Here is a 9,503-nt window from a genome sequence, read left to right as displayed (position 1 = left end):
TCACAGGTAATTCCAATTTTCACTTTGCCAACAAGTCAGAGGGTAAGCATTTATCTCAGGGGAAGAATTTCTTGTGTCCTTCATGGTGTTTTTACTTGATTGGCAGGTCGTGCCATTGATCCCATCCTCTCCATCCCTGGGCACCACAAGCAGTGTGTAAAAACCCAGCAGAGCAAGCCATCCGGATCGCTTTGGCTGCTCCATCTGGCACCTTCAATACTGCCATCAGAGGACCCACACAGTGACGCGATGGGAGGGGCCAACTTTCTGCCTTCGACACTTTGCGTGCTCTGCAGACTTTTGGTGTCCCACCCTTGCCACTGGACTAATGTCTTGGGAATTTCCCCTCTTTAGGTACAACATTTACAATTTCCTGTCTCTCTCCTTGGGTATTGCTCTCTCCCTCAAATACCATCCCCCATTGCCTCAAAATAAACTTGGAGCTTTGATTGCTTGGAAACTACCACTCTATCTCCAACCTCCTTTTCCCTTCCAAAGTCCTTGAATCTGCAGGTTTTTTCCCAGCGGTCCCTGCTTGAATCCCTGCCCTCAGCTGAATGCCCGCTTGCTGCAACACTGCAGTGGTTTATATGGTTTAGTTTTAATCTCTCCAGTCACAGCCAGATGATCACCTCCCTGTTCTGGTGTTCCACCTTTATTCCACCTTCTGGCCTTTCACCTTCTCCCAGCTCCAGCATTCCGACACCCTGCACACCGTTTCTGCTTCCACACATGCTCGAAGACCACCCACCTCTCGCAATGCCCCAACTCTCTCTAAGTTGCCAGACTGATTGCCCAGCGTCCAGCACTGAATGAGTAGAAACTTCCTTCAATTAAGTGCTGGGAAAAGCAGGAGACATCAATATTCCTGCCAGCCACAACATCCCTTCCCAGGCCATTGACTCTATCCCCTTTTCTTCCTGAGGCTGAGGCAGACTCCTTTGTGTCAGGTGAGCTGCAGACCCCCTATCCATGGCATTAGTAACTGCCTAATTCCACGTATGTAATGTGTTCAGTTCTGGTCGCCTCATTATAGGAAGGATGTGGAAGCTTTAGAGAGGGTGCAGAGGAGATTTACCAGGATGTTGCCTGGATTGGAGAGCATGTCTTGTGAGGGTAGGCTGAGCGAGCTAGGGCTTTTCTCTTTGGAGAGGAGGAGGATGAGAGGTGACTTGATAGAGGTGTACAAGATGATAAGAGGCATGGATCGAGTGGACAGTCAGAGACTTTTTCCCAGGGTGAAAATGGCTCACATGAGGGGGCATAATTATAAGGTGATTGGAGGAAGATAGGGGGGACGTAAGAGGCAAGTTTTTTTACACAGAGGGTGGAGGGTGCGTGGAACGCACTGCCGGCAGAGGTGGTGGGGGCAGATACATTAGGGACATTTAAGAGACTCTTAGATAGCCACATGAATGATAGAAAAATGGGGGGCTATGTGGGAGGGAAGGGTTAGATAGATCTTAGAGCAGGATAAAATGTCGGCACAACATTGTGGGCCGAAGGGCCTGTACTGTGCTGTAATGTTTGTGTTATGAGATTCAATTAAATCTTAATTCCATGTACGGTATTTGGCTGCATGATCTGGGTATCTGATGGTTTCCCTCTTTCGTGAAGAAACTGACTAAGGTACAGCAAGTGCACCACTTTTAATTTTAGCAAGATGTAAGTATTCACACTTAATTTAACTGGGTCCTGAATTTATACTCCGGAAGAACGCAATGTTGAAAACTTCCCCTTTCCCGGCTCCTGCAAACAGTCAGCCATTCTTTGGCATCCAACTGGCTGAGGCAGCCACATGAAAGAACTCTCCCAGACACCACAACTGGAAGCATGTTTAATCACTATCTTCGGTGCAAATAAAGATTGGAAAGTATGTATAATGATTAAAGTAAAACCTGGCTTGACCTTTCTTGTTCCAGATTGAACCATCGATATTTATCCATATTTTCTTGCCAACAGTTTCAATCTCCAATGTCTCTTGTCATTGTTCAACTTCTTTCCTTAAGTCTACTTTTACTCTTCAAAACTAATAATTTTTTAGTGAACAGTAAGGGCTAAATTGTCCCTTTCCACTCTCGGTTTTGAGATGGTCCCTTTTTATAGAAAATATAAAGCTGCTGTTTCAGTTGCTGAACTAACTTCCCCTCAGCTTCTGTGCCTCTTCCAACTTCCAGTCATTGGCTGCATCCAACAAAACACTTCATGACAAGATTTCACCACATTCCAGACTACCTGACTTTCTAGGGGGACCTCTCACAATTTAACCGCACTTTGGTTTTATTCCTTATCAGACAATCCACATTGCTTTAAGCAGCCCACTCAAGGCAGTACCAATCAATTTCTTTTTCATTGTCTGTGATCCACCACTTTCATTGCCTGGGAGGTAAAGTCACAGTTAAGTGACTGGACCAGCAGCGACAGTTCTGCACTACTGATGTAGAGATGAGAGTTCAAATCCCATCATCTGGACTCTCAGCTTCCTCCCCTCAGGATCTTTCCCTGTGACCACAGCATCTCCATGGTGTGTCTCCTAATGTACTGCATGAGGAAATGGCTTCCTTCACCTGATCTCAGTGAAGGGATAGGTGGCTATCTCAGACACTGGGATTTGGCAGCGTTGTCGGCTTCCCCATTGTGCAGGCTGCCATTGACTGTGCTGGTGCCCATTAATAACCCAAATCATTTTATGGGGAGGAGAGTTCCAACTCTCTCGGTGTGCATCCTATTGTGGATCATGATGAGTGCTATGTTTCCTTGAAACACACACCCTGAGGGTGTCTGTACTGTCGGGCATTTTCATAGAACAGTACAGCACAGGAATAGAGCCTTTGGCCCACAATATCAGCACCAAACACAATGCTGAATTAAACTAAATCCCTTCTGCCTGTACGTGATCCACATCCCCCCATTCCCTGCATATTCAGGTGTCTATCTAGCAGCCTCTTAAATGCCACTAGCGTATCTGCTTCCACTATTCCCCCAGCAGCCCATTCCAGGCATCCACCACTGTCTGTGTAAAAGAACTTGCCCTGCACATCACTTTGAAACTTTCCCCCTCTCACCTTAAATACATGTTGTCTGCTGTGACATTTCTATCCCGGAAAAAGATTCTAACTGTCTAATCTATCTATGCCCCTCATAATCTTAAAAACTTCGATCAGGTCTCTCCTCAGCTTCTGATGCTCCAGAGAAAACAACCCAACTTTGTCCAACCTCTCCTAATAGCTCGTACTCTCTAATCCAGGCAACATCCTGGTGAACCTCTTCTGCACCCTTTCCAAAGCCTTCACATCCTTCCTGTAATGGGGCAACCAGAACTGCACACAATACTCCAAGCGTGTCCTAATCACAGTTTTGTACAGCTGCAACATGACTTCCTGACTCTTATACTCAGTGCCCCGACCAATAAAGGCAAGCATGCCCTACGCCCTCTTTACCACCCTATCAACTTGCGTGATCACTTTCAGGGAGCTATGGACTTGAACCCCAAGATCCCTCTGTACATCAATGCTGTTAAGGGTCTTGCCATTTAACTGTATATTTCCCCTTACATTAGACGTCCCAAAGTATAACACCTCAGACTTGCTCGGATTAAACTCTATCTGCCCATATAGAGTCATAGAGTAATACAGCATTTAAACAGGACCTTCGGCCCAACTTGTCCATGCCGACCATGGTGTTCACCAAGCTAGTCCCATTTGCCTGTGTTTGGCCCATATCCTTCTAAACCCTTCCTATCCATGTACCTGTCCAAATGTCTTTTAAATGTTGTTATTGAACCTGCCTCGACCACTTCCTCTGGCAGATTGTTCCATTTACTCACCACCCTCTGTGTGAAGAAGTTGCCCATCAGGTCCATTGAAAAACTTCCATCTCTCACCTTAAACCTGTGCCCTCTAGTTTTTAGTTCCCCTTCCCTGGGAAAAAGACTATGTGCGTTCACCCTATCTGTACCCCTTATGATTTTAAACACCTCTATGAGGTCAGTCCTCAGTCTCCTACATTCCAAGGAATAAGGCCCTAGCCTGCCCAACCTCTCCCTATAAGTCAGGCCCTTGATTCCAGGCAGCATCCTTGTAAATCTTCTCTGCGCTCTTTCCAGTTTTTCCTATAATGGGCGACCAAAACTGTACACAATATTCCAAGCGTGGTCTGACCAATATTTTGTACATCTGCAACATTATGTCCCAACTCCTACACTCAGTGGCCTGAATGATGAAGGCCAGAGTGCCAAACGCCTCCTTCACCACCCTATCTAAGTGAGATGCCACTTTCGGTGAACTATGCACTTGCACTCCTAGGTCCCCCTGTTCCATAACACTCCCCAGGGCCCTACTGTTCATAGTACAAGTCCTATGGTGGTTTGACTTCCCAAAATGTTACATTTCACACTTATCTGGATTGAAAGCCATTCGCCAATCCTCGGCCCACTTACCCATCTGATCTAGATCTCTCTGTAATTCTTGATAACATTCTTCACTGTCTACGAAACCACATATTTTAGTATCATTCGCAAACTTACTAACCATACCTTGTAAGTTCACATTCAAATTGTTTATAACATAACAAACAACAAAGATTCCAACACCAACCTCTGTGGCACACCACAAGCCACAGGCCTCCAGTCCGAGAAACAACCTTCAACCATCACTCCCTGCTTCTTGCCAAATATGAATCCAATTAGTATCTACAATTTTATTTATTTTTGAAGGAGGAAAGGTGTACAGGAATGTTAGGAAGAGGATTCCAGTAATTAATGCCTCAGCAGACAGCACAAGAAGCCTTGGATCATAGCAACACATCTACAGAGTGTTCTGAATTCCAGCCCAACCCTTGGGTATAAATCACTTTGCAGCCTATTCAAAATTTCCACAGCAGATGGCTCCATAAACCACAGATTCCACTCGGGTGACACAAGAATGATTCTGCTGTGGGATTAGATAGATTGAGTGAGTGGACAAGAGACTGGCAAATGAAGTTTAATGTAGGAAAGTGTGAGGTCATGCACTTCAGTAAGAGACAGATTATCTAAATGGAGAGAGACTGAAAGTGAGTGAAGTTCAGAGGGATCTAGCTCTTCTAGTGCATGAATCACAAAAAGCTAGCAGGCAGTCCAACAAGTAGTTAAGAAGTAAATGGCAATTTGGCCTTCATTTGCAAAGGGGTTGGGATTTAAAAATAGGAAGTTTTTGTTGCAATTGTACAGGGTGTTGGTGAGACTTCACCGGGAATACTGCAGATAGGTTTGGTCCCTTTACCTAAAACGTAGATATAGTAACATTGGAGGGAGTCCAAAGGACATTCACCAGGGTAATTCCTGGGATGAGAGGGTTGTCCTATCAAGAGAGGCTGGACAGTTTGGGCCTTGGAGTTTAGAAGGCTAAGGGGTGATCTTATTTAAACTTTTATGATCCTAAGGGGGGTAGACATGGTGGATGTGGGGATGTTTTCACGAGTGGGAGAGCCTCGAACAAGGGGTCATAGCTACAAACAAGGGGCTGTCATTTAAAACTGAGGTACTTAGAAATGTCTTCTCAAATAGGGTGGTGAATCTCTGGAAATCTCTGCCTCAGTGGGTGGCGGAAGCTGGATCATTAGAAGTATTTAAAATGGAGATGGATAAATATTTGACAGATGAAGGAATAGAGGGGTAGGGAGATCTGACCCAGAGGAGTTGAGGCCAGCATAGATCAACCATGAGCATATTGAATGGAGGGGCAGGCTTGAGGAGCTGGATGGCCTACTCCTGCTCCTCTTTTCTTCTGTTCTTGTGTATATTCCTGCACTTCCAATGGGAATTACAAGTAGCCGTGGCAACTCCCACAATTTGGGCTTTAAAGAAGAAAGAAACTGATCCTTCAAGCTACAAGAGCCTCCTGCAACTTGGCTCCCAAATCACTGGACTGTTGCTAACACAAAACACACAAGACTTTACCTCAATGCTGCCGTGGTCCACAGTCCCATTTTATTCTCTGCCGCACTCGGTGCTGCGGCAGACAAATTTATTCCTTCCTTTCTGACGAATAAAGGCATGGTAGTGTGGCGGTTATTGTGGCGCTATTACAGCGCCAGCGACCCGGGTTCAATTCCGGCCGCTGTCTGTAAGGAGTTTGTACGTTCTCCCCGTGTCTGCGTGGGTTTCCTCCGGGTGCTCCGGTTTCCTCCCACATTCCGAAGACGTACGGGTTAGGAAGTTGTGGGCATGCTATGTTGGCGCCGGAAGCGTGGCGACACTTGCGGGCTGCCCCCAGAACACTCTACGCAAAAAGAAGTATTTCGCTGTGTGTTTCGATGTACATGTGACTAATAAAGATATCAGGAGGGGTATTGGAATCCAGCAATCTTACTATCTCTCCCCCCTGCCCTTCCTTCTTACCTCATCCTTCCCAACCCCTGCTCTTTTCCCCATCCCTTCTGATCTTCCCTTCTCTGATCCCGAATGATCAGTCCTCAACAGAGGCAGCTTCATCTCTCTACGTCCCCATCTTAATGAAGTCCGAGCCTGACTTTGAACTCTTTCTCCACCGCCTCCTTGCCCATTTCTCTGGCCAGGAATTCTCACCCCAGACTGCAGGCTCTTTCTCCCATCTCCAGGATCCCCAGTCCATCTGGACCACTCTCTCTGGCCTCTTACCTTCTCTCCATCAACTTGTTGCTAACTGTCGAGAAGACACTGACAGCCTTGATTGTTCCACTCTGCTCATTCAGTCATAGAGTTGTACAGCATAGAAACAGGTCCTTCTGCCCAGTGTCTATGCTAACCATCATGCCTATCTATACTAATCCCACTTGCCTGCATTAATTCCATATCCCTCTATGCCCAGCTCATCCAAGCATCTGTCCAGATGCCTCTTAAATGCCTTCATCACCTCCTGTGGTAGCTCATTCCAGATATCAACTGTGAAAAATGTACTTTGACATTTTGACTTTGACTATTACAGAGGCAAAGAAGCTTAATCTGAATTTAACGGGCCCCCTAACTGCACATCTGGTCATCTGGTCTCACCTTATAAGACATATTCCCTTTGTTCCACATATCCCTCCCCCGCTTTCTCTTCTACCAAAACTAATATCAAGTCTTTCTCTTTCTGCAGAGGCTGCCTGGTCTGCCGAGTGCTTCCTGCATTCTGTTTTTATTTTCTGCAGTGTTTTTATCTCACGATCCCAGTATTGATTTATTTTTCTCTTTCTTATTCTGTTTTCCTTCATTTCCTTCTATTTACACCTCTTTCAGACAGATCAGCTACAACTAACAAGCCTTCACTACCCTCTCTCTGCTGGCAACACCACTACTTGTGTCAATCAGTCTCTCTTGGTTTCCACCGATATCACAGACACTTTTTAGTTCTCTCCACCCTGCTCTATGACTTAAAACTTGCTTATTTTCTAACTTTTCTTAGTTCTAATGAACGTGGTGGCATGGTGGTGTAGCGGTTAGCGTAACGCTATTACAGCGCCGGCGACCTGGGTTCAATTCCCGCCGCTGTCTGTAAGGAGTTTGTACGTCCTCCCTGTGTCTGTCTGGGTTTCCTCTGGGTGCTCCAGTTTCCTCCCACATTCCAAAGACGTATGGGTTAGGAAGTTGTGGGCATGCTGTGTTGGCGCCGGAAGCGTGGCGACACTTGTGGGTAACCCCAGAGCACTCTACGCAAAAAGATGCATTTCACTGTGTGTTTCGATGTACATGTGACTAATAAATAAATATCTTATCTATCTTATGTTATCATTAACTCAATTCCTCTCTTCATAGATGCTGCCCGACCTGCTGAATATCTCTAACACTTTTTGTTTTATTTCAATTTTGCATCATCTGCAGTTACTTAGTTTTTCTAACGGAAGGACTGGGAAACCCAAAATAAGGCAGTTAAGCATCTACAAATAGGAGTCTAAACTTGCAGAAATGATCTTACAGCCAGTTGAATATTATGTGGCATTTTCTGGTGAATAAAAGATTTGATTAAAAAAACAGGAAATACTGGAAGCACTCAGCAGGTCAGGCAGCATCAGCAGGGAGTATTGACGTTTCAGGTCATCAAACCTTCATCAGAACTAGAAAAGTAAGAAAACACATGCCTTAGGTTGCAGAGAAAGTTGGGGGGGGGGGGGCGGGGAGGTGGAGTGAGGAGACAAAATGTCTGTAATAGGGTGGAGAACAAAGTTATCAAGATACCAATTACCTTAAAAGGCAGCAGATGGAGACAGAAGAGAAAAAAAGCAAACAAATTAAAATAGAGAGGTACAGTCACATCTGTGGAGGGAGAGCAAGAAAAAAATGGTTGCCTGAAATTGTTAAATTCAATAGTAAGCCCAGAAAGAAGTTGAGGAGGTGTTCCTCAACCTCATGATGAAGATCTGATGATTGACTCCTGATGAAGGGTTTCGACTGCTTCAAGCTTACGTTGGGCATTATTGGAGCACAGTAGAAGGATGAAGGCAGGGAACATGATGGAAAATTAATGTGAGAGTGACTGGAAAATCAGGGTGACCTGTGTGGATTGAAGTGAGGAGCCCCACAAAATGGTCACTGAACCTCCGATGTAGAGGAGGCTACATCATGAGCACTGTCTGGGCTGCTGAGTGGTGGGAAAGGGATGAGATATAGATGTTGCATCTCCTCCATGGGGAAGTGCCATCAAAAGAGGATGGGAGTTGTGAAAGGAACAATCCTACCTCACCCTACTTCCGCAACAGAACACTACAGATCACCTTTTGCACTGCCATGGACTTGTCTCTGTTTTTGTGCACTAGTGTCTTGTTTTGAACAGTCTTTTCCTCCACTGTCTTGTTTAATTTATGTATAACTTATGTTCTGTGTGTTGTTTCCTTTATAAGATATAAGAGATCTTTATTAGTCACATGTACATCGAAACACACAGTGAAATGCATCTTTTGCGTACAGTGTTCTGGGGGCAGCCCGCAAGTGTCGCCACGCTTCCGGCGCCAACATAGCATGCCCACAACTTCCTAACCCATACGTCTTTGGAATGTGGGAGGAAACCGGAGCACCCGGAGGAACCCACGCAGACGCGGGGAGAACGTACAAACTCCTCACAGATAGCGGCGGGAATTGAACCCGGGTTGCTGGCGCTGTAATAGTGTTACGCTAACCGCTACACTTGCCTGTGATGCTGCTGCAAGTTCTTCCAGTGTACCTGTACCTCACTGTACTCGTGCATATGACAATGAACTTGACTTCAAGGATACCTTTGGGATGCTGAAGTGGGAGGGAAGGTAATGATAGAATAAAAGCAGAGAACGCTGCAAACACTCAGCATATCCGTAGAAAGGGAAACTGAGTCAAAATTTCACCTTTAATCCTGTTCATCAAAGGAGATGGTGGAATCTTGATGAAGGTGGTGCAAATAACAGAGGATGATCTGTGGAATCTGGTGGTGTCTGGGATAGGACCAGGGGAGTATGGAGGCTGCTGGGGTAGAAGGTGGGGACCAGGGGGAACCCTGTCTTTGCTTGGTCCGGTGGGGGTGTGTCCCTGACCTTGC

The sequence above is a fragment of the Pristis pectinata genome, chromosome 18, assembly GCF_009764475.1.
Source record: "Pristis pectinata isolate sPriPec2 chromosome 18, sPriPec2.1.pri, whole genome shotgun sequence".
Classification (NCBI taxonomy): Eukaryota; Metazoa; Chordata; class Chondrichthyes; order Rhinopristiformes; family Pristidae; genus Pristis; species Pristis pectinata.
The sequence above is the reverse complement of the archived record's forward strand: the minus strand, read 5'-3'. Positions refer to the sequence as shown.